This window comes from Polypterus senegalus, chromosome 9, assembly GCF_016835505.1.
Source record: "Polypterus senegalus isolate Bchr_013 chromosome 9, ASM1683550v1, whole genome shotgun sequence".
Taxonomy (NCBI): Eukaryota; Metazoa; Chordata; class Cladistia; order Polypteriformes; family Polypteridae; genus Polypterus; species Polypterus senegalus.
In genome coordinates, this window is record NC_053162.1 from 96,674,619 (window position 1) to 96,701,978 (window position 27,360).

Genomic DNA, 27,360 nt, shown 5'->3' on the forward strand with positions numbered 1-27,360 from the left:
TTCAAAAAAGTGTTTTAGTTGTTGATTTTATTAATAAAATCTATAATAAATTATCGGGAAGTTTAAAATAAAAATTTTTGCTTTGATTTACGACCAACATCATGCATTACAACCAGAATGCGGTCACGTGTATCTGCTTGAGCAATTGTAAACAAACAACCAAGAGTGTTAGTAAGCGTTAGTCAGAGCCCAGATACATGTGTTTGTGGATGTAATTTCGGTCATTGCAGTGATTTACCTATATATATAATTCACTAAGACCATGCAAGCAAGACACATAATTGCTAAGGAAGGAAGAGAAGGTAAAGCGATCACAATCGAAACGAAGATGGAAATTGTGTGGAAATATGAGAGTGCTGTTCGTGTGACCGATCTCGCTAATATGTACAACATGTCGAAATCCACCATCTCGACAATTTTACAAAGAAAAGATTTGCATAAGGAGGCTCCTTCTAAACAATAACCACCTTCCATTTCATTCTCCTCCTCCTCCCTTCCTGCAGCCCAAAGATGTCAAATTAAATGGCGAGTACAGTATGAAATTGTTGTTTCTAAAATAGAATAAAATAGAATGCCTTTTATTGTCACTATACACATGTACAATGAGATTAAAAGCAGCTCCTTCAGTGCAGACATATGTGTAGAACACAGCAAGTAAATAAACAAATAAACAAATAGTGCGAAAAGATGCAAAGAAGTTGCAAAAAAAAAGTTCTGTATAGGGCTTGTATGGTTGTTTTTTTAGCCTTAGCATAACGCCGGATCTGCGGCCCAGCTTCTGCTTTCTTTCCCTCCTCCATCTGCGTAGTCTCCTAGACCCGACAACAATCCTCGGAGAGCCCGCTGGTCTCGCTATGTTGTCTGGGATGTTGTGCGTCTGATGAAAAACACTCGAAACAGATGTCTGGCTCTGGACACCAATGTCTATAAGGTTCTGACTGGTGCAGCGGATGTTCGCCGAACTGATCATGCACAAACAAGCAAAAAAAAAAAAACAAAACAACAAAAAGTGCACTGAAAAAGAGAGCCCTGAGCCCCTGCAACCATGTGCACCGCCATGCTCCTAGCTTAATCTAGCCTATTTCTGGTAGGCTAGGCACTTTTTATAACTTTTTGGTTAGTACATTAGAAAAAGTATTGGTGTTTTGGTAAATTATGCACATTATACAACCCTTTTTATTATGAAAAGGTTAAGTAAGTGTTGCAGTGGGAGGTTCAGAATGCATTATGGGTTTGCCTTCGCGAACGAACTAAGTTCGTAATTCAAGGGTCCACTGTATTGCGTATTTAAGTTAATCAAATTTATAACGAGTCTCCGAAATCCACCCGATGTACCGTATTTGCGTATATAGTTTCAACACAAAAGTTTCATTTTACCAAACTTCTCCGCAATCACTTCCTGGTTTCCATCAAAAATGCCGGCAGTCTCAAATTCTCACCAATAAATATGATAAATATACCTGAAGAGACACTTCGAAGGAAATTTAGAAAATTTTGCTTGGAAAGGGGGTCGGCTTAAATACCGGTCATCGGCAAATACTTGTAATTTAGTAGGTAGAGAAGGAGGTTGGCTTATATACCGAGTCGGCTTATATTCCGGGATCTACGGTAAGACATTTCTATATTCTTCATGGAATTAATATATGCAAACCAACTGCACAGATCCGAAACAAATCATCTCAGCTGTGTGAAGCACAACTATGTGGCATGGTCAATAAGTGCCCTGAAAATCTGAACTCTGTAAGCTTAATGATTATATATATACTAGACATTAAGCCTGTTACAATAACGGGCGCTAGAACAGTATTGCATAAACATTAGTAGGAACAGTCTATATTAAATGGCAAGGGACCTTGACCTCATTCTGTTTGTTAATTTTTTTTTCTTAAAAATATTTTTGAAAGAAGCCTAAAGTAAAATAATATTAAAAATAAAATAGAAATGTATATTTACAATACAGTAAATATAATTAATGTTGCCTTAGTGTAAAACTTTGTAACAATTTGTAATACACAATATCTGAAGAAGATATTTAGGAAAAAGTTTTTATTTTTTTACCTCATGAAATTTTTCTATAGAATTTCATTATAGACAACATTTTTTGTAAATACTCTGTCTGAGTTTGGCAACAGTTTGCCTTGTTCAGGACCATCTACAACGTTGACAACAACATCTGTAAAACCTAACTCTTGATAATGCAACATATAACTGACCGTGGCTGAATACTAGTTCTGGCAAGTAAATGCCAACTTTTTCTAAGGTTTGCCCTTGAGCTTTATTAATCGTTATGGCAAAGGCTAATGTAACTGGAAATTGCCACCTTCTTCAGGTAAATGGTAAATTAGTAGAGGATGGAGCCAAATCAATACGGGGAATATTCTGACCTCTTATTTTCTTTTTCTTCAATCGATCTACTTGCTCGTATTTTTCTTTGTCTTTCAGTGTTTCTATTGTTGATGTTTACTTGCTGAGCTGACCGTTCTTCCAGGAGATATTGCTTATATACAATTTGAGTATCTGTGTCTTTTGTCCTACTTGACGTGTCTTTTTTTTTTTTGGTGGCATGTTGTTAGTAGATAGTTAGTAAACATGCGCGGGCAGTATGTGTGGCGTCTCCCCAGCAACGGATTTTATGTGCACGGCCGCGACTTCCCAATCAGCACTCTCCCCAGCAATGATGTCCTTTATTTGCTTATCATGTGCGGTCGCGGTTACGCCATTCACTGTGTGCCCAGCTTCCACTGTGTGTGCGTCCACAGTCTCCCCAGCAATTATGTCCTTTATTTGCTTATCATGAGTGGCCGCGGCTACGCCATTCACTGTGTGCCCAGCTTCCAGTGTGTGTGCGTCCACAGTGCTGTGCGCGTCGTACCGTGCCCCGCGCATGCACACTTCACCAGAAGACACACACACACACACACAGGGGTTTTATTAAAGAGGATGCAATGGCTTAGGGGTAGTTTAATATATAGAGCACAGTGCTCTGCTTTAATTCTAGTTAAAGCCAAGGTGAAATTAACATAAATATTCAGCTGCAGGACTGTACCATTGTTGAACAACGTACCACAGTGAGATTTCTTTAGACAGACAGAGTGAAACATGATGAAATTCACCTAAGGATGTTGACTCAGTATTCCCTTTACAGCCCTGATCGAGCACCATCTTCGGTCCACTTAGAGGCTCTACACGGTTCTAAGTTTTCCTCTGATGAGGGCCTGGATTAGGTAACAGCCGAAAAGCTTCCTCCAAGGAATGAAGATATTAGTGGAACAACACAAAAAGTGATTGACCGACAGGGTGACTATGTGAAGAAGTAATATAATTATTCATTTGCTCACAGTTACTGGTATTAATAAGTTGCCTTTACTTTTTCATTCTCCTTCATATTTTTCGACTGTTTGAAGTCAACTTGATTACTGATCACACCAAAATATTTCAGTTGTACTAAGGACTATCAAGGCCAATAAATGTTTAAATGTCTTCTTCTTTAGCCTTTCGGTTGTACATTTACTTGCATTTTCTGATTATAATTTCACTGCATGATCGAGATTCTGTTATATTCAGTACAATGAGCATTATACACCTTGCTATTAAAAGCAGTGTTGATGTATATCTTCTTCTTCTGGCTGCTCCCGTTAGGCGTCACCACAGCGGATCATGTTCTTCCATATCTTTCTGTCCTCTGCATCTTGATCTGTTACACCCATCACCTGCATGTCCTCTCTCACCACATCCATAAACCTTCGCTTAAGGCCTTCCTCTTCCCTGGCAGCTCTATCCTTAGCATCCTTCTCCCAATTTACCCAGCATCTCTCCTCTGCACATGTCCAAACTAAAACAATCTCGCCTCTCTGACTTTGCCTCCCAACTGTCCAACTTGAGCTGACCCTCTAATGTACTCATTTCTAATCCTATCCATCCTCGTCACACCCAGTGCGAATCATAGCATCTTTAACTCTGCCACCTCCAGGTCTGTCTCCTGCTTTCTGGTCAGTGCCACCGTCTCCAACCCATATAACATATCTGTAGACCTTCCCTTTCACTCTTGCCGATACCCGTCTGTCACAAATTACTCCTGACACTCTTCTCCACCCATTCCACCCTGCCTGCACTCTCTTTTTCACCTCTCTTCTACAATCACCATTACTCTGTACTGTTGATCCCAAGTATTTAAACTCATCCACCTTCGCCAACTCTACTCCCTGCATCCTCACCATTCCACTGACGTCCCTCTCATTTACACACATGTATTCTGTCTTGTTCCTACTGACTTTCCTCTCTAGAGCATACTTCCACCTTTCCAGGGTCTCCTCAACCTGCTCCCTACTATCGCTACAGATCATAATGTCAGTAGCAAACATCATAGTCAACGGGGACTCCTGTCTAACCTCGTCTGTCAACCTGTCCATCACCACTGCAATTAAGAAAGGGTTCAGAGCTGATCCCTGATGTAATCCCCCCTCCACATCGAATGTATCCGTCGCTGCTACCACAGACCTCACCACTGTCATCCTTCTGGCCTTCTCTAAACTTCTCCATCGACATCCTTAGAGCAAACATTGCACCTGTGGTGCTCTTTCTTGGCATAAAACCATACTGCTGCTCACTAATCATCACCTCACTTCTTAACCTAGCTTCCACTGCTCTTTCCCATAACTTCATGCTGTGGCTCATCAATTTTATTCCCCTGTAGTTACTGCAGTCCTGCACATCCCCCTTATTCTTAAATATCAGCACCAGTACACTTCTTCTCCACTCCTCAGGCATCCTCTCCCTTTCCAAGATTCCATTAAACAATCTGGTTAAAAACGCCAGTGCCATCTCTCCTAAATACCTCCATGCTTCCATAAGTATGTCATCTGGACCAACAGCCTTTCTATTTTTCATCCTCTTCATAGCTGTCCTAACTTACAGACCACCATCCTATGCTGCTTAACTACACTTTCCCCTGCCACCACTTTGCAAGCTTCAATCCCCTTCAGATCAACTCTTCTGCATAGGATGTAATCTACCTGTGTGCATCTTCCTCTAATCTTGTACGTAACCCTATGTTCCTCCCTCTTCTTAAAATATGTATTCACCACAGCCATGTCCATCCTTTTGGCAAAATCCACTATCCTCTGACCTTCTTCATTCCTCTCCTTGACACCATACCTACCCATCACCTCCTCGTCTCCACTGTTCACTTCACCAACATGCCCACTGAAATCCGCTTCAAATCACCACTTTCTGTCCCTAGTGTTAACTGTTCATCACTTCATCCAACTCATTCCAAAAATCTTCTCTCTCACCCAACTTGTGGTTCATATGCACTAACAACATTCATCATCACACCTCCAATCATCAGAGTAATCATTACTCTGTCTGACACTCTTTTCATCTCCAAAACTCTCTTGACATAATGTTCCTTTAGAATAACCCCTACTCCATTTCTCCTCCCATCCACACCATGATAGAACAATTTGAATCCACCTCCGATCCACCTGGCCTTACTTCCCTTCCTATTAGTCTCTTGCATGCACAATATATCAACCTTCCTTCTCTCCGTCATATCTGCTAACTCTCTCCCCTTACCAGTCATACTGCCAACATACAAAGCTCCTACCCTCAGTTCCACTCTCTTTACTTTCCTCCTCTCCTCCTGCCTCTGGACATGTCTCTTCCTCCTCTTCTTCTTCGGCCATCCCAATTTCTGCCAGCACCCTGTTGGCTAACAGTACTGGTGGCGGTCGTTGTTAACCCGGAGCTCGACCGATCCGGTATGGAAATTTGTATTGTTGTCTGCATATTGATTTGGCAAATATAGGAATAAAATCTGACTACCTGGAGAATCCCTAGACAGATATGTGGCAGATATATTCCATGCCTATCCCTCATTCAAAAGATATAAATTAAAGGTATAAATTGGTTTGGCATTTTATGTATTGTGAACAGTGCAAGATGTAATAAAAAAGACAATGAAAATTTCAGATGTGGAGAATGTGCCTAGCTAATAAAAATGTACAAAACAAATAATGTTTATTATTTCTTGTTAGCTCAGTCTACTGCTATAACAACACTGACCCTGAACTTATCTGTAAGACTGAGCTAAACATCAGGTGGTGTTCATTTAGGTAAAATATGTTCATGCCTTTCATTCACTGGCTATTCCCAAAAAATACAAACATATTTACTGTTCATTTTCACTGAATACAATTTTAAAACTCAACATATCCATAAAGTTACAATTAAAGCATTTCAAAAATTCATGAAATGGGTGCTGGGTTTAACTGGCTGACTATCAAAATAAAGTATTTTCCTACTGCATATAAACCATCTTCATCATTTTGTTATTCTTATTAGAATGCCACATTTTTTCATACAGACTTTATAAAATTATGAAAAATAGTGTGTTCCATAAAACCAATCACATGCAAAAACAAATAAGAGTTATTCAATAGACATATCACTCCAGAAGAAATCTTTTTAAACAAGTTAAGCACTGTTATGCTGCTGGGAGGCTATGCTTAGGAAGATGGGGTTAGCCTACCATGAATGCTTTTGTTTATGTAAAGGAAAAGTAATTTAAATCTATCAAGCAAAATGCCACATGCTTTCCATCTGAATCACTCCTCATTTAATAAAAGGTAGCTTCCAGACACTGAATGTTCTCACATTCCCAATTACTGAAGGTGACATGTGAAATTTCATTATTGTGGTTCCCTCTGGCGTTCACAAACTGAAGTGTCACTGCCTGTTATGTAATATGAAGGCAAGCAGTAATAAAATGGAAAGGGAGATCATAAAAGAAAGTTAAACTTTTCTCCAAAATGTGTCTGCATCTTTTTAGATAACATAACAGTTTTCACTACTTATCAAAAGAAAATATTGATTAGCAGCATCACAAAAGAGGAATGATGCAAGGTCAAAAATGTTAATTAGTTGGAAACTTCAACAGATATACTCTAAGTACCCAGATGCTTAACACAGCTTATGCAATAATATCAGTTTAATTCTTTAATTCACTTTAGATGGCATTACTCAAAATAGTCTATCTTAAGATGATGTAAACATGCTCATAATTTAAATAATAGAAAATCAGTATTGAATAACATATTCATTATATTTTATGTACTGTACTTTTCAATAAATTATGAAAACTGGACTGCACTGTTGGCTCAGAGATAAATATTAAAATTACATTTGAAAAAAGCTAATAACATTTTCAGTAGTTTAATACTAACTATTATTTATTAATCGGGCAAGATTATGATTTCACATTGAAACTGAATATGTCTTACAATCATAATTAAAAACAATTAAATCATTAAATTGAAAACATTAATTATAACACCTATTCCTTTGTATACATCTATATTCTGAATACCAACATTTTTTTCTAAAGCACAACTTATATTTTAATTTCAGACTGCATAACACATTTGAATTGCTCTCATACATTAACCTTATTACAAGAGACGTCAATTTGAATATGTTTCCAGTTTAAATAGCATTTCCAAATAAAGCGCATTGTGTATTATATCTATTGTCTAGAATTCCAGAGCCTATTCAATAAAAGGGCAAATACAGCTGCAAATTTGGAAAAAACACATTAAATGAGACATTTTAATTGCAAGTAACATTATGGAGCATCACTGAAATTCCCTTAGGCCTCTAAGAATAATAGTAATGAATAAATTAAAAAAATTAAGAAAGACTTTTCAATGGTAACAGCTTCACATCCTGTAGCAACATTACAGGACAACATTGTATGCTGCTCTAACATGGATTCAGATGTGTTCAGACAACCAAGCTGTCAAAGCGGTTTGTTTGAAGTAAATAACATACTATTAAAAGGGTCACCACAAAAGTCACAGCACAATTTTTTCTGAATGAATGGCTTAACAGAATACAATGATGCTACAATGAAAATAAATGTAATTTTATGTTTCAGAAAAAAAAATCCATAGGACTACTTTTGAGAGAACTCTCTTCAGTCACAAAAGTGATGTGCCTCACAGCACAGGAATACTGCACTCAAATACTTGCCCTGTCACTATCTACAGGGAGTTGGCATCTCCTCCCCCGTTGTGGGTTAAACAGAATTCTTTTGACTATTGAGTTCTAAGCTTAACGATAATTTTAAATTATACTTCAATCTATACCTCAATATCCTCTTTACTAAATTTCTTGAGTTTTGTTCAATTTACTTTAATCTTTTAGGCCTTGAGAGAAAAAAAAATCTTTCAAATTTGGTGGTGTTGGCTTTCTGCTGTTCAGATAGTAGAAAAAAACATGGATTATAACATCTGTTCCTATTAGGACCTGGAGTCAGACCTAAAAAACATACATATACAATTTTCATCCCTCTTTCAATCCAAAAGATTTACTAACAGGAACGTATGTATATTTACAGCAAATCTGACCAATCTGTACTCAACATTTTGGAGAGACTGGGAAATGACAACACCTTTGGTCAAATAGGGTAATGCAGCCAAACCAGCTAAATATAATAATTCATATCACCCAGATGTTGTTATAATGTACACTGACTTGACAAACAAACTTCAGTGATGTACAGACTTTAGTTTAGTTCCCTTACAATTCTGCATATTTGCACTTTATTTGCTTTTTGATCAGTTTATACAGGTGCTGGTCATAAAATTAGAATATCATGACAAAGTTGATTTATTTCAGTAACTCCATTCAAAAAGTGAAACTTGTATATTAGATTCATTCATTACACACAGACTGATGTATTTCAAATGTTTATTTCTTTTAATTTTGATGATTATAACTGACAACTAATTAAAGTCCCATAGAATATTGAAAAGGTTCAATATTGAAGACACCTGGTGCCACACTCTAATCAGCTAATTAACTCAAAACACCTGCAAAAGCCTTTAAATGGTCTCTCAGTCTAGTTCTGTAGGCTACACAATCATGGAGAAGACTGCTGACTTGACAGTTGTCCAAAAGACGACCATTGACACCTTGCACAAGGAGGGCAAGATACAAAAGGTCACTGCTAAAGAGGCTGGCTGTTCACAGAGCTCTGTGTCCAAGCACATTAATCGAGAGGCGAAGGGAAGGACAAGATGTGGTAGAAAAAAGTGTACAAGCAATAGGGATAACCGCACCCTGGAGAGGATTGTGAAACAAAGCCCATTCAAAACTGTGGGGGAGATTCACAAAGAGTGGACTGCAGCTGGAGTCAGTGCTTCAAGAACCACCACACACAGACGTATGCAAGACATGGGTTTCAGCTGCCACATTCCTTGTGTCAAGCCACTCTTGAACAAGAGACAGAGTCAGAAGCGTCTTGCCTGGGCTAAAGACAAAAAGGACTGGACTTCTGCTGAGTGGTCCAAAGTTATGTTCTCTGATGAAAGCAAATTTTGCATTTCCTTTGGAAATCAAGGTCCCAGAGTCTGGAGAAAGAGAGGGGAGGCACAGAATCCACGTTGCTTGAGGTCCAGTGTAAAGTTTCCACAGTCAGTGATGGTTTGGGGTGCCATGTCATCTGCTGGTGGTCCATTGTGTTTTCTGAGGTCCAAGGTCAACGCAGCCGTCTACCAGGAAGTTTTAGAGCACTTCATGCTTCCTGCTGCTGACAAACTTTATGGGGATGCAGATTTCATTTTCCAACAGGACCTGGCACCTGCACACAGTGCCAAAGCTACCAGTACCTGGTTAAAGGACCATGGTATCCCTGGTCTTGATTGGCCAGCCTGACCTTATCCCCATAGAAAATCTATGGGGTATTGTGAAGAGGAAGATGCAATACGCCAGACCCAACAATTCAGAAGACCTGAAGGCCACTATCAGAGCAACATGGGGCTCTCATAACACCTGAGCAGTGCCACAGACTGATCGACTCCATGCCACGCTGCATTGCTGCAGTAATCCAGGCCAAAGGAGCCCCAACTAAATATTGAGTGCTGTACATGCTCATACCTTTCAGTTGGCCAACATTTCTAAAAATCTTTTTTTTGCATTGGTATTAATTGATATTCTAATTTTCCGAGATACTGAATTTGGGACTTTCATTAGTTGTCAGTTATAATCATCAAAATTAAAAGAAATAAACATTTGAAATACATCAGTCTGTATGTAATGAATGAATCTAATATACAAGTTTCACTTTTTGAATAGAATTACTGAAATAAATCAACTTTGTCATGATATTCTAATTGTATGACCAGCACCTGTATGTTACATGTTGTCACTTTCCAGGGAACTGGCTGAAAACATATTTTTACTTTGTCATGATGAGTAAGTAAGTGTAGACTGATGGGTAAAAATGGAAAATGCATCCATTTAAAATGAAATCTACAACACAATAAAGTGTGCAGAATGTAAAATGTTGTAAGTACTTTCTAAAACCCACTGTCAGTGGAACTGTGCCTCATAAGAATAAGTTGATTTGAATTTTCCCAGAATGGAGCCTCAGGGTAAGACAAAAATTAGCTCAATCATTAATCATTAAGTACAATTACCTTAATCATAGTAATAAATTATGTAATCTACAAAATAATATACAAATATTATAGTAATCCGGTAGAAGGCATTTTTTTGGTCTAAATGGGCCAGAATAGTAAGCAGAACAAAAGAAGTGAAGTCATCTATGGATAAGTTACAGAAAAATTAAGACTGAAGTGGCTCTGATTTATTAGATATACTTGTGTCAATGTGTGCCACTACCAAATTCTAAATGCCTTTCAATATAATTAATGTAAGTACAACTGGACAATATTCAAAATGAAAGTTAACCTTATTTTTCTTGGAGGTTTCCCTAAAGGATATAGTAATGGCAGAAAGAAGCAGTTAAAAGTTGAAGATGTGCATAAAGATGTTAGTCACTTAATATTAACAAGTTTACAGGGCATAGCTCACAATTTCCCCATGGCCAACAATTTGGTAAACATTTAGCTGCTTAAGCATTGTCAGCCACAGTGAACACAAACTCAAGAAAAATCGGGCAGTTCTAGGGTATGTGCTCTAAATCTGTGTTTCATAACCTAATGAATTCTTATCCAAAATTTATCAATACATATATTACTTTTCAAATATATCTGAGGAAAGATCAGCCAAAATATATTCTTCACCTATTGACACTACATTCTTTACTTGTGCATGGAGCCTAAATTGACCCATTACCCATGAAAAAAACTTCACTTGGGTCCCAGCTTGAAGGAGAATATTCTTCAAATTTAATTGCCATCATTTTTAAACAATTAATCACAATAAGTTTTAGTTAGTTTGAATTGTAATCTTCATTTCTCTTTTCCGCCTCATTCATTTGCTTAATTAAAGTACTGAAATTACCAGAGCAAGTGTTTTCGATTGCTTGTATCCAAACTTTTTTTCTTTTGATCTACTATTTTATTATAACTTTCAAACACAGTCTGATGTGTTACCTGAAGATATACGTTAAACTCGTTCAGCATTTGAAATAAGTCTACAAGGTAATATGACTTCATGTTCCAGTCTGTGTCTTTGAAGAATAGCATAAGGTCACAGGTTTTTGTTTGAGGGAAATATAATTATTTCCACTGTCAGATCACAAAGTCTTTAAATTATCCAACTTTGCAAAAGCCAGCAAAACTCGGAGTATAATAGTAATGTTTTATAAGAAGATCCCATTTCATGAGAACACTGCAAAAAGTCCTGAATTTAACCTCTTTAGCATTACATTTTTCTCCAAAAAAAAAAAAAGTAAAAAGTGTGGCATTTTTATGGCTTGAAAGATGACACTTCTAGTAAATCTCATCTTTCTACTGTAAAACTTGCAAAACACTAAACGTAGAGTCAGAAGTGTAAACAGTATAATAATGACACAAATAATAATAATAGTATGAAATTAATAATAATGATGATAATACCATATATACTGTCACAATATGTCTTTTGTGTGGTATATCTTTTAATGGGAAAACTGCTTATGTTTACACTCCCTTACCTGACACTTTTCAGCATAGTTCGTCTCAACAACAATTCTTTCAATCACGTCATCACCAAGAAATAATTTCAAGTAAGTAAGTGAATCTTGATTGTCAACCTTCATTTTATTCCTGGCTGCGCCTCAAAATCAAAACAAGGTAGTGCTGGTTTATTTGAAGCAGGGTCAACAGAAACCCAAACGTAAAAGTCACTTTTGGATTCATCAGAATCACTTTTGGTTTTCACTGTCTGTTTCAATTTCACTGCCTGAAGAAAGTTTCACTACATCTAACCTCTTGATGAGACGGCCCTCAACATCACTGATTGTATCACTGTGAAGAGTGTGGAACACCATTTCCCGAGTAACACTTGGGACTAAACGCTGTTAGCAATTAGCAAATTGTTAGCAGTTTTACAGCCCAAGTAATCTTCAGGTCTAATGTTTAAACAAGACACATCTATACAGTTGCCCGAGTGACAATTGGGACTTATGGTTTTAGCACTGTTTTCACAGCCCAAATGGCGCTCAGTTCTAACACTAGGGAGGTTAAAGCACTAGACTTTACAAAGCAAAATGTCTTAACTGCTAGTTTTATTGCTGTACTTCATTTAACTCAGCACTTACAGTATACTTTTACTTGTTAACATTTCCTGATGCATCATGCAATGTGTGCTTTTATATTTGGCGTTACTTTTTTATGTGAGCAACTAATACAGATGGAATCAGTCCTCGAGTTTTTAAGGCCTGTGCTGACCAACTCTCTGGTGTCATCGGTCACCTGTTCAGTATATTTCTAAGGTTCCAGAAAGTGTGACTGCCATGGAAAACATCCTGCACTGTTCCTTTTAAAAAAAAAGCAGGCGCCTCTTCACTTAATGACTACAGTCCAGTGGTACTTACTACACACATAATGAAGACCTTTGAGAAACTTGTCCTGGACTATAGGAGTCCTTTTGTGGTAGACCACCTGGACCTACTGCCTGTCGGACAAAGACTGGAGTGGAGGATACAATTATGTATCTGCTCCACAAGCATTATTCTCATCTAGACAAAACTGGCAGCACCATGAGGATTATATTTTTTGATTTCACCAGTGCCTTCAATACCAGAAATCTCTATACACTTAAGAGATATGTAGGTGGATGAGCGGGTGGTATCCTAAATAATCAACTTTTTATTCAGCAGACCACAGTTTGTGAGGCTCAAGGACTGTGTTTCTGATATGAATGTGAGCAACACTGGAGCACAAGAAACAATCCTGTCTTCTCTTCTCTACACTCCATATATCTCTAAAAATACATATAACATCAGGTCTTGTCATTTGTAGAAATTCTCAGATGACTCTGCATTCATGGAGTGAAGTGATAAGGGGGATGAGACAAAGTATAGAAAGCAGGTGAAAAACTTTGTTTCTTGGTGCAGAAAGAATTGTCTGCAACTTAACATCAGTAAAAGAAATGAAGTGGTTAAAGACTTTGACGCATCAAGGAGTCTATGTCCGGTCAATATTCAGGGAGTGGATGCAGAGGTGGGGTGCGTTCCTACAGGTATATGAGGGTCCACATCAGTGATAGGTTGGACTGGTCTTGAAACATAGAGGACCTACTGTATATAGGAAAAGGCAAAGCATGCTCTTTAATGTGGGAAGTAGGGGTGTGAGATACTGGCAAAAAATTATATCTCAATATTTTCTGGGACTTTGACCAGAACGATAATTAGATGATATTTTGCATTCTTTAAAAACAAGTTTGTAAACGTCTTATTGATCTAGCTTGGCCTTGTTAATAGCATATTACTTTTAGCCTACTAACAAGATTATTGGAAACCACAGTTAAGGAAAACAGGTCTTATTTATTTACTTAAAATTGAAGTAAAATAACAAAAAAACATTAAAATCACCAAAGAATTACCAATAACAAACAGTGAAAGTATGAGTAAACTATTTCAAAGTGGTCTACAGGATTTACATAAAAAATAACACTGACACCAACAAATCTATTATAAGGACATAATTTTAAACAGATACCAAGAATGTAAGCAAGATATAAATCCAATGGGAATAAAATCATAAATAAAAAATAAAATCATAACTGAACTACAGGGCATGAACATTACAGTCTGGATAAACAAACTCCTCTGCTGTAAGGTGAACTACAAAGCATTCAAGCAAAACAAATGTCAAATACTGCAAGGAAAAAAAACTATAGCATATAAACAAGTTTTTTTTTTTTTTAACTCTCTGGTGTCATCGGTCATATATTGCATGAATATAAAAAAACAAAAAAAAACAAAAACACAAACCATTGCTAAATAAATTACTAACTTCCATTTTTGTCCAATATTGTAGACAGATTTTAGAAAAAAATAAAACAAGTGCAAAATTCTGCTGAGGAAACCTCAAGCTGTGTGGCAGAAACACCTGCCTGCCCATAGCATCTGGCTTCAGAGCAGCACGGTTAAATGTTACAACATTCCCTATAGTGCTGAAAGCTCTCTCTAAAGGGCTGCTTGAGGCAGGGATATGCAGGTCATTTCTTGCAAGTTTTCCCAATATGGGGAATGTACTCCTTGTGTTTTCCATCAACTCAAGTGCATTTACATCACGTTTCCACTTCATTAAATAGCTCTTGATCTATTTTCAATAGCAGTGTGCAGAGACTCATCTCTTTTGAATTCCTGTCTTTTTTTAAATACTGTAGCTGCCAAAAGTCTATTTTTTCTCGTTTGCTCCCTCCCTTGTTTTCATCACCTGCTTCAACTTCTGCAGCTATAGGAGTGGGATGGAATTGGGCAAGAAAGCAGGGATCTATGGGAGTGTTTTAAATACTGAAAGAAAAACGTGTTTTGGAATCAAAGACCCCCCAACTGAGATAGCTTGTGAAATAAAATGTGCCTTATAGGCATATGCTTCTTAAAGAAATAAAAATAATACATTCAAACATATTATGTAATTCATTCGAACAGATTAATAATTTGTCATAAAGGACTAATAATTTGTCCAAGAAGATTTTTTTTTGTTTGTTTGACAACTATGGGGCTACGTACTAGATCAATTTCACTTAAATTGCATTTTATAGAGGAACCCTAATTACTCACCAATAGCAATATGAAGCCTATGCTCAAAACAAGGAAGCCTCTTCCAGTTGTTAATCACTGCACTGTCAATGTTCACTTTGCATTTGCCATGTTTTGTCAGTGAAATGCACTGTCAAGAGGAGGTATGACTTGGATGTTCAACCTGACCATAAATCCGTTGTTGTGGCAAAATGTGAAACCTTCTGCCATTTATGTGTCAGAATTTGGTGACATGAATCACTGAATTTAAGCAGAGCTGTTTCACTGAAATATTTTCAGCCAGGCAGTGTGTGTCTTGGGTCTAAAGTACTCAGAAGTCGTTTGAAACCATCCCACTCAACCACTTGAATTAGCACCATATCTTTTGCAATGTAATTGGTTGTCACGTCATGTAATCTGTTGCTTTTCTTGTTGTATGGCACTGTTTTGCAGAATGATTCCACTAAAGTTTGCTAAATGTGTTTTTGTGCTTGTACCTTCGGTGATTTACCTGTCACGAACAGATGACTTTCAAGCTTTTCATATTCTTCATATTCTGTACAGTGGTTAGTTTACAGATGGTAAAACATGTTAGTTGTCGTGCTGTCAGTAACTGATTTCTGACATAGTCTATAGATTGCCATCCTTGGAGCAACATCAGTCTTTTCAAAGGCAAAGCACATCCACGTGAGTGAGGATGGTGCACATGTTGCAATTAAATCTAACGACGCAGATTGCAATGCTGTTTTATCCCCTAGCACTGCTTGCTCTCTCATTTTTTTAGGCGGCTATACTAGCTTAATTTGAGGTATGCTGACTGTACACGCCTATGCACTCGCTTTGTGCATGTGCAGTAGTCTTTTCTGATTAGTTACATGAGACAGTGAATGCATAGACTCTCAAGGCATGTTTCTGATTGTTTTTTGCAAAGTGAGTGACATACTCAATAATTTCAGCTTGCACATTGTTAAAACAACAATCCTAGTGACACTTTTCATATTTTCTACAATTTTGTGATGACCACTGCAATTTTCTACATTGTGGTGTGATGGGCTGGTAAAATCGCTTCATGAGAGGCCTACTGATTTATCAAACTAATTGAAAGGGCAGGCTCAGTTATGAAAAGCACTCTGGGTAGTAGCAAAGGTGAGAATTAAAACAAAACTGAGTGCCATTATGAACAATGCTGCATATCCTCTCTCTAACACACTAACACTGAGCAGTTTCAGCCAACAAATTATGCAGCAGAAATATGTCAAGAAACACTTCTGGGGCTCCTTGATTACCAAAAACACACCAACTGCAAAATTACTGCATAATGTCCCCCTGTTCTGTGACTGCCCAGTCAGAAGATTTTCCTTCTTTCTAATTGTCTTCCTTTTTAGTCATTCTGGTGTGTGTGTATGCATATTTTATTATATACAGTAAGGTCCATAAATATTTTAACAGAGACAACTTTTTTCTAATTTTGGTTCTGTACATTGCCACAACGAATTTTAAATGAAACAACTCAGATGCAGTTGAAGTGCAGACTTTCAGCTTTATTTCAGTGGGTTGAACAAAAATATTGCATAAAAATGTGAGGCAACTAAAGCATTTTTTAACACAATCCATTCATTTCAGGGGCTCAAAAGTAATTTGACAATTGACTCAAAGGCTATTTCATGGGCAGGTGTGGGCAAGTCCGTTGTTATGTCATTATCAATTTAGCAGATAAAAGGCCTGGAGTTGATTTGAGGTGTGGTGCTTGCATGTGGAAGATTTTGCTGTGAACAGACAACATGCGGTCAAAGGAGCTCTTAATGCAGGTGAAAGAAACCATCCTTAAGCTATGAAAACAGAAAAAACCCATCCGAGAAATTGCTACAATATTACAAGTGGTAAAATCTACAGTTTGGTACATCCAAAGAAAGAAAGCAAGCACTGGTGAACTCAGCAACGCAAAAAGACCTGGACGTCCACGGAAGACAACAGTGGTGGATGATCGCAGAATCATTTCCATGGTGAAGAGAAACCCCTTCACAACAGCCAACCAAGTGAACAACACTCTCCAGGGGGTAGGCGTATCGATATCCAAGTCTACCATAAAGAGAAGACTGCATGAAAGTAAATACAGAGGGTGCACTGCAAGGTGCAAGCCACTCATAAGCCTCAAGAATAGAAAGGCTAGATTGGACTTTGCTAAAGAACACCTAAAAAAGCCAGCAAATTCTGGAAAAACATTCTTTGGACAGATGAAACCAAGATCAACCTCTACCACAATGATGGCAAGAAAAAAGTATGGAGAAGGCATGGACAGCTCATTATCCAAAGCATACCACATCATCTGTAAAACACGGTGGAGGCAGTGTGATGGCTTGGGCGTGCATGGCTGCCAGTGGCACTGGGACACTAGCGTTTATTGATTTGTATTGACCCAAAACATACAGCCAAAGCAACCCAGGAGTTTATTAAAGCAAAGAAGTGGAAAATTCTTGAATGGCCAAGTCATTCACCTGATCTTAACCCAATTGAGCATGCATTTCACTTGTTGAAGACTAAACTTCGGACAGAAAGGCCCACAAACAAACAGCAACTGAAAACTGCTGCAGTAAAGGACTGGCAGAGCATTAAAAAGGAGGAAACCCAGCATCTGGTGATGTCCATGAGTTCAAGACATTGCCAGCAAAGGGTTTTCAACCAAGTATTAGAAATGAACATTTTATTTCCAGTTATTTAATTTGTCCAATTACTTTTGAGCCCCTGAAATAAAGGGAGTGTGCTAAAAAAATGCTTTAGTTGCCTCAAATTTTTATGCAATCTTTTTGTTCAACCCACTGAATTAAAGCTGAAAGTCTGCACTTCAACTGCATCTGAGTTGTTTCATTTAAAATTCATTGTGGTAATGCACAGAACCAAAATTAGAAAAACGTTGTCTCTGCCTAAATATTAATGGATCTAACAGTATATAGATTCTGTTAAAATAAAATTCCACCATGGAGACAAATAAACCTATATGTGTCTACTCCTGTATTTTTACCAACCAAATTAGCCACCCCATCAGTACCAGCTGAAATACAGTCTGTAAACATTAAATCAGCACTTAAGAAGTAATCAGACAATGCTGAAAATATGTCTTTGCCAATTGGATGACTTTCTAATTCCAAGCAATACTGAAAATTTTCTTTAATTTCATTTTTGTCTACATACTGTAACTAAAGATAAGTAACAAGGCTTTATCAGCAACGTCTGTCAGCTCATCTAACTGAAGAGCATTAATTTTAGTTTTAAGTTGATGAATATCTTCGCTCATCATAAATATACTATTTGAAACTGTATCATTAGAAAGGGGTATTGTTTAAATTTCTTAATAAATTTATCTCCAAGCATTGTTTGGCAGACATACAACATGTAAGGCATAATTAAGTTTTCTCTGATGGTAAATTTTTTTTATTGATTTTGCAATACGAAAGGATATCAGAATTGAAGCTTTATTAGCTAACGCACTTCCTTTGCATGGAGATGTATATTCTACCAATGCTTTCTGGGATTTTAAATTATTCTCTTTTCTTTTAAAAAAAATCAGCAGATATATTTTAGTATTGTTGGTGTTTTGTATACAAATGCCTTCTAAATACTGCTAACACTATCTGACAAAATATCTGAACAAACAACACACTGAGGACAGTAATCTTTATGTGTGAATCAAAATGCTATATATAAGGCTCACATTTCTGTTTCTTTGTTTTCAAATCTGGAGAAGTGTCAGTAATAGGGGTATAAAAATAAGATGCATTGATTCACATCATAAAAGATACTGTATGTCTATTGAATCACCCTTTAAAAGTCAAGGTTCACCGTTTAACCTTCATATTTCTATGTCTTTGGCTGTAATTCCAAAGTAAAATCAAATGTACTTGTTAAACATAATAGGGCATGTTTTATAACAATTTGGATATTTTTTGACATTTTTAATATTTCTGAAGCATAGCTAATGAATAAGACAACAATATTTCTTCCCCTACTGGATACAAATGGGTTTAAAATAAAGTGAGTCAGTGTAGATAAAAGTAAACGCAATCTATAAAATCTGCAAAGCTAAAATTTAATACACGGGCAACACAACCAACCTCACAAATCGCAGGAAGAGAAAGCACGGCATAGATGCCAATCAGCTAAATGCTTCCATTAGTGAAATATTACCCTTTTCACAACTGAAGTTCAGTGGCTCATTCAAATGTACAGCAAATATAACATTTGCATTTGTTTTCTTCATTTATAAATACCTACAATCTTATAGTATGATTGAAAATTAAGGGTTTTGTGGGTTAATTCATGCTTTAGAGCCTAGTTGTGAGATCCCAAGCAGAAACATTAAAAAATATATATTATATATGACAAAAAACATTAGGAGATGTGTTCAATAATTAATACTAAAAGTTAAGAGGGTACTGTTCATGACTGACAGAGGAACATCATGTTCAACCAAGGCTTATGTGGCAATAACCTTGCACTACACTACTTCAGAGTGTTTTTTTTCCTGCAAACTAGGGTACTCAGTGAATCACATACAGAAAGAAAAAAAAAATCAGACAGTCACAAAAGCCCAACATTAGTAACAACGCTAGTATCACATCGTCTGTTGCAGCACAGGTACCAATGATTCCACATACAGTACTTTTTGCAATCTGTTATTTTAGCTACACAGAAAGGGCTTAAATATGTTGGCGCAGTTCATTCGTTCGGTCAAGCATTAAGAGAGCAACACTGCAACAGCAGTACTACATCACAAACAGAAAGTGTTGGGATTTCCAAACATAAGTTAAAACAAGTCATAGTCACGCGATGAAATAGCTTCTATGTTATGTTAGCAAATCCCTAGAACAACAGACTGCTGTTTGTACATCTTTCCTGGATAAAAAATCTAAGACAAGTCACTCACGTGCATGCTTTAAACAAGACAGACATAACAGCAGTTGAAGACATTGTGAAAGTTCTTGGTCCCATCAAAGTCACCATTACTGCTATGTCAGAGGTGTAACAATCTACCTTTTCAGTATTTACACCAGTTTAAGCCAAACTCCATGCATATTTCTAAATAACTGAAGATGACTCTTTACTTCAAAATGCTGCCATACATGACCAGCTAGGACAGAAATATCACTTTTGACATTTTGGCAGTTGAAGCAGCATTACATTGTGGGAGGAAAAGGTAAGCTATAAGGTTATTTATAATAATATATTTACAAAAAAATGTCATACTCTATTTACTAGTACATATAAATAAATAATATTGTAAGCAAAAACATTCCTGATGTTACTATCAAGGACATGCAGGTTATGGATTTTAATGTTTTTTCCTTCCTAGAATCCTCCTGAAATCCATGTTAACAGAGCTGCTATTCTGACTATGCCTGTAATATCAGAGCCAGGTTTCCTATAATTAAATTCCTCTTAACATTTTTGTTTTCATATCTAAAGCATACTGTCTGAGCAGCATAATCTTTATATATTTTATTAATTCCCAAACTCTTACCCTAATCATACTGCATATTTTTAGAATATTCAACTCCACCTAAGAAGTCTAACGTTTTGACTGACTTGTTTGGAAATATCTTCACAACAGATGTAACCCAAGCACTGAGATATCCCAGACAAAGAGCACAAGCTGAACGTGTAAAGCACAGCCCAAAATCTGTGATTCTTAATTCTTTGACTTTTATTTCATGTCATCAGTCTACTTCATTTGTTAATACACATCCATTCCTGCATTTCAGGCCTTGGGTTCAGAATGTATTTTCAGCACTGCAAGTAACATACTTTGTGCATGGCAAAGCGTTATGTCATCAGAGCATGTACAACAACTGAAGTTCTTGAAGAAGAACTTGTTAAAAAGGTTCTGAAGGTTTCACAGTAATTGTTAAGGAGATAATAGCTTTCATAATACACTTCATTTTGGGTTCAAAGTTGTTCTTAGATGCAAAAGATATAAAATAACATTCATACTAAATGTTCCATTAGGGAAATAGTTTAAGTATATATTTTGGAATTTAATTGACAGTGCATTTGCATATTACAGTAAACAGTATTCCTGCAACAAGCAGTGTTTTTTGTCACTTACTTAAAATCCTTGGATTTTTTTAAATTTGGGAAGAGTTGTTACTTGTACTGATGCATCTGAATCTATACTAAGTAGAACAGAGCTCTTAAAAAAAGAGTTTTGTATTTTATTGTGTTATGTTTTGTTGAGAAGGAAAAAAAGCTCATGTTTAAATTACTTGTTGATGGTTTGTGTTCCTCCATACTTTCAACTGCAGAAGACTCACTTACATTTATTTCTCCTGATGATGATATTTGCTTCTCTCCACTGCTTGCTGAAGAACATTCAGTTACATTTAAATGACTAGATGATAAAGTTTCTTCTCTTGGGACTGCCAGCAGTAGAACTGCTAACTTGTGCGGTTTTTAAAAAGAAATTTAACTTGCACTGTTTACTTATATTGGTAAAAAAGTCAGAACATGAACACAGTAATATTCATACTTTATGTTTAGTTTACAGCCAGGTGCACAATGACGAATGCAAAACTGCAGATGGTAAGCTATTGAGATGTTTAGTAACTGACAATGGAAGCATTGCTTTCTTGATTGGGTGAGCTCAGATCAGTATGATGAGAGACTGTGTTGCAGCAACTTCAGGCTCTTTGTCATTTATTTTTCAACAATAATTAAAACATGATATTATAACTGATGCACTGCAGGACTACTAAAAGCTGAACACAGTTTAATATCTACTGTTCAAAATCATCATAAAAATAATTTATTTTGTCTGGGAGAGATGTCAAAGACAGTAATTTCTGATTATAGTCTTATAGTCTGCAGTAGCCTCCATGTCTTACCACATTCAGCATACAGAGATATCAGAATGATTCTAATTTATTTTGATATCATATGCCTTGTCTAATACACAATCTGAATAAAATCTAGGGACATCCCTCTTAATTACTGAGTTCAAGTGATTCAGCTGCACACATTATTAACAGTCAGTCACCCAAGCAATCTTTGTTGACAAACATTGGTAGTAAAAAGATCATACTAAAGAGCTCAGTGACTTTAAACATGGCACTGTCAAAGGATGCAACCTTTGCCACAGGTCACTATGTAAAATGTTTGCTCTGCTAGATCTGCTCCAGGAAACCATAGATGCTATTATTGTGAAATGGAAGCATCTGGGAGCATCAGTAGCTCAGCCACAAAGTGGTAGACCACAACTCGCTGAGTGTTGAAGCTCATTAACACGTAAAAATGGCATAACCTATGTTGTATCACTCATAATATAGTTCCAAAATGCTCCAAGAAGCAATATCAGCACAAGAACTGTGTGTAATTAAACATTTGATGAGAAAAATAACAATATATAAAATGACGTAAATCCACAGATGAACATTAAAACATTAGAACAATCTAGATGAGAAAAGCCCACTAGGCCCAACAAAGGTCACCAGTCCCATCCACTTAATTCATCCAGAATAGACACAAGTCGAGTTTTGAAAGTCCCTAAAGCCCTACTGTCTGCCACGTTAATTGGTGATGTATTCTATATGTCTACGGTTTCCTGTGTGAAGAAAAACTTCCTAGTGTTTGTGTGAAATTTACCCTTAACAAGTTTCCAACTGTGTCCCCACGGTCTTGCCGAACTCATTTTAAACTAACAGTCTCAATCCACTGTACTAATTCCTTTCAGAGTTTTAAACACTTCAGTCTTCTTCTGTTTAGACTAAAAAGGCTCAGATATTTTAATCTTTCTTCATAAAACTTCAACTGCAGCACTTTAATCAGCCTATTTGCCCTTCACTGGAATTTTACTAACGCTGCTATGTCCTTTTTGTAGCCTGAAGACCAAAACTACACACGCATCATATTGCCTTTCTCCATCATTGCAGTCTTCAATATACAGGGTGGGCCATTTATATGGATACACCTTAATAAAATGGGAATGGTTGGTGATATTAACTTCCTGTTTGTGGCACATTAGTATACGTGAGGGGGAAAACTTTTCAAGATGGGTGGTGACCATGGTGGCCATTTTGAAGTAGGCCATTTTGGATACAACTTTTGTTTTTTCAATAGGAAGAGGGTCATGTGACACATCAAACATATTGGGAATTTCACAAGAAATACAATGGTGTGCTTGGTTTTAACGTAACTTTATTCTTTCATGAGTTATTTACAAGTTTCTCTTTGTTTACAGCCATTGACATGTCGCAGAGGTTAACACGTGAGGAGCGGATAGAAATTGTGTTGATGTCTGGTGAACGCAGTAACCGGGTCATTGCAGCAGATTTCAATGCAAGACACCCTACGAGACCACCCATCTCCCATGCTACAGTTAGCAAACTGCTTGCTAAGTTTCGTGAAACTGGTTCAGTGTTGGATTTGCCAAAATGTGGATGCATGAAAACTGTCACTAATGAAGAAACATCAGTGGCTGTCCTAGCTTCATTCAGCAAGAGCCCACAGCGTAGCACTCGCCGCATGTCACTGGAGAGTGGCATTAGTCGAACATCCCTTCAGCGGATATTAGCTACTCACAAATGGCACCCTTACAAACTCCAGCTACTGCAGCATCTCAACGAGGATGACCCAGATCGGCGCACTGAATTTGCAGAATGGGCAAAACAAAATTGGAACAGGACCCTCAGTTTACGCAGAAGATTTTGTTCAGTGATGAGGCAAACTTTTATGTGAATGGTGAAGTTAACAAACAAAACCACCGCTATTGGTCTGACACTAACCCACATTGGATAGATCCCTCCAAGACTGTTGGAACAAAAAATTGATGGTATGGTGTGGTATATGGGGTACAAAGATAGTGGGGCCATTCTTCATCAATGGAAACCTCAAGGCCACTGGATATGCGAAATTGCTACATGATGATGTGTTTCCCTCTTTATGCACTGAAGCTGGCACGTTCCCTGAGTTTTTCCAGCAAGATGGTGCACCACCACATTATGGGTGTCAGGTCCGAGCATTCCTAGATGAACAGTTTCCTGGAAAGTGGATTGGTCGTGGGCCAGTTGAATGGCCCCCAAGGTCTCCCGATCTGACCCCCTTAGACTTTTATCTTTGGGGTCATCTGAAGGCAATTGTCTATGCTGTGAAGATACGAGATGTGCAGCACCTGAAACTACGGATACTGGAAGCCTGCGCTAGCATTTCTCCTGCGGTGTTGCTATCAGTGTGTGAAGAGTGGGAGAAGAGGGTTGCATTGACAATCCAACACAATGGGCAGCACATTGAACACATTTTATAAGTGGTCAGAAACTTGTAAATAACTCATGAAAGAATAAAGTTACGTTAAAACGACACCATTGTTTTTCTTGTGAAATTCCCAATAAGTTTGATGTGTCACATGACCCTCTTCCTATTGAAAAAACAAAAATTGGATCCAAAATGGCCGACTTCAAAATGGCCACCATGGTCACAACCCATCTTGAAAAGTTTTCCCCCTCACATATACTAATGTGCCACAAACAGGAAGTTAATATCACCAACCATTCCCATTTTATTAAGGTGTATCCATAGAAATGGCCCACCCTGTACATTAAATATAATGTAAACTGAACACCGTAAAAGATATATAAATGTTTCATAATTTTAGTTTTTTTATATAAAGGAAAATTGCTTAAAAATGTTTTTTATACAAGATAAAAGAAATTAAAGTGTATGTTGGTGCAAATAATGAGTAAATTACTTGCAGACAAGCACTATCCTGGACTGAATTACTATCTGTCTATTATAAAAAAAAAAAAAATCTTGGGGAAGAAGACTAGGGAGACGAGATGTGAACTTCACGGAAGACAATCTGAAGTCCCGTGAGAGACACTTTAACTTGCTCACAGCTCTTAAAACAATGACAAGCAAAATACGCAGCTTGACAGCAGTAGAAAGCCAGCAGATGATCCAACTGTTTCTCCTTGTGTGTGTTCAGCTCCCCCCTCTTCATAACGCGAGCGGCAGAGACAGCAGAAAGACGACAAAAAATAGTTGCTTCACTGACCAACACTAACGTTAATCACAATTTGTCATATAGTGGAGATGGAGGACATAAATATAGTGGAAGTTCGAAAAGCAAGGAATTCAAAATTCTGGAGTCAATTTAACTTCACATCTGGTAAGAAATCCACATCTTATGATCTGTAAAGGTAAGATCACTTGGTACATTGCACAATCATGATGTAGGATCACCTAAAGATAAAACAATTGGGAGCAGTAATGTTATCTCTATTAGTCACTCACATTTGGGATTAGGCCAGCAGTATTTTTGGTGTCATTTCCTTCTGAGACAGTGTAGAATTTGAGTCTTGCACAATACTTAAGTCTTTTCTTGATAAAAGCAATACAGCCAGTATTTGATGATGTACTTTTAAAAATGGAGGTTCCAAATACTGTACACAACACTTTGTTCATTTCATGATATTTCCTGCAGTCATAGTTATAGCCATTCATGCCTTTATTATTTTACAACTAGATAATTGCAAAGCACTTTATTTGGGTGTTAATCTGTTGGCATTTTCTCTGCTACAATTAGTAAAAAATGCAGCTGCTAAAATGCTGACTGGTACTTAGATGTAAATCATCAATTTTGGCTGTTTTCCAATAGATTCCTGTGATGTACAGGATACAGTTTAAGATTTTGCTGTTGCTTTACAAAGATCTGTATGGATCTGCAAGGCCCCAAAACAAGCAGAAGCTGAAGATGGCTTCATTAGAGGCTTGGCGGAGCATCACCACAGAAGGTACACTAAACCTAGTGATGTGTACGAATAACAGACTTCAAGCAGTCATTGCATGCAATGTACACTTTAGTCACGTGTGACTAAGATAGAATGCATCATTTACTGCATGAAAAATAATCTATGCCAATGTGCAATATAAAAAATCTAAAAAATAACCCTACCTGGCCATCCAGTATGATCCATAACAATGGTACAAACTGTATTTAAAAGTTTTTTTTAGTCTGCCTTGGTTTATGTTATCTTTCTTGATTTAGAATAAAATAGCAATGAATGTTGCAATATTCTTTTTTCTCTTTGTTGAGGAAAATATTTTGATTTGATTTGTTGAGGTAATCATTTTGATTACAAGTAGGTTATGGGTTTCACATTTCCACTACATTAAAAAATAACGCAAAGGATAAGCAGTTTGTAACACATTTTATTTTATAATAAGGAACCATATAACATATTTAGTTTCTATTTTGTAAGCAAGGAGTAATGTAGCTAAGTTAACTTTAATGTTTGCCAATACTGATCCCTTATAAATACTTGTTTTCTGTATATGAATATCATCCCTTTAATAACCAGTGTAAACAAACTGATATGCCTAAAGCAACTGATTGAATAAACAGTAAGAAAGTCAATGTCATATTTTTTATCTTCATCATTTTAAAAGCAGAAATTGCAGACCCAAATCAAAGTGCTAGACAGTGCTTTGCATTGTGATATAGCTCAAAAAAAAAAAAACCTTACTTTGAGCTGTTGACTGATTAGTGTTTCAATGTTTAGTCAACTGTTTCTGTTATACAAAACAAGTCTATCAACTAACTGAAATAATTTAATAGGTATAGGAAAGTGGTTATTAAAACTACTTTGTATTAAAAACTAATCACGGAGTTATCTCTTCTTTATAGAAACATTAATATGTTTGAAGGAACTACAATAAATTTCTATTAACAGGCAGTACATTTTGATAAAAAATTTTAATCATGCAAAGAATTGAGATTCAATTTTTTAATCAAACAATAGCTCTAATGTACTACAGTGGAACCTCGAGATATGAACAGCTCTGTATACGAGAAATTCAAGATACGAGGAAAGTATGAGCGAAAAATTTGGATCTAAATACGAGCATTGGCTCGCATAACAAGCCATGAGCCAGGCTGTGGGTATGCGTGACGCGTTTCCTGATCCACCTCGACTCGGGGATTCACCCAAGCTGACGCTGCCAGCCCGTCAGCTCACTCAGTGTTCCTTGATCTCCCGTAGCGTGAGGATCTACGCGTTTGTGCGCTTGTGATTTCATTGTTTTGCTGTAGCAGTTCGCCATATAAGCGTATCCAAAAATATCGCGGACATGTAGGCGGAGAATAGGAGACGATTGCCCACAAGAGGAGAGAGAGGCGCGCGCGTGCATGAGCGAGCGAAAAAAGGAGAGAGAGAGAGAGATAAGGAGAGAGACGCGCACGAGAGAGAAGAACCATCAGCTCAGTTATGATCACATGACGCTCAGCAGACAAAGTGTATCCATACTACTCGTACTGCAAGACATCGCTCATTTTATCAAGTCAAAATTAATTAAAAAACTTAGCTTGTCTTGCAAAACACTTGTAAACCAAGTTACTCGCA

The 27,360-nt window shown here is 37.1% G+C and overlaps 1 protein-coding gene across 1 annotated transcript in view; it reads right to left on the minus strand.

The window, feature by feature from the left end:
* mlycd (malonyl-CoA decarboxylase) overlaps window positions 1–27,360 on the minus strand; it is a 172,544-nt gene that overhangs the window by 38,735 nt on the left and 106,449 nt on the right. The gene's annotated exons all lie outside the window — the stretch shown is intronic.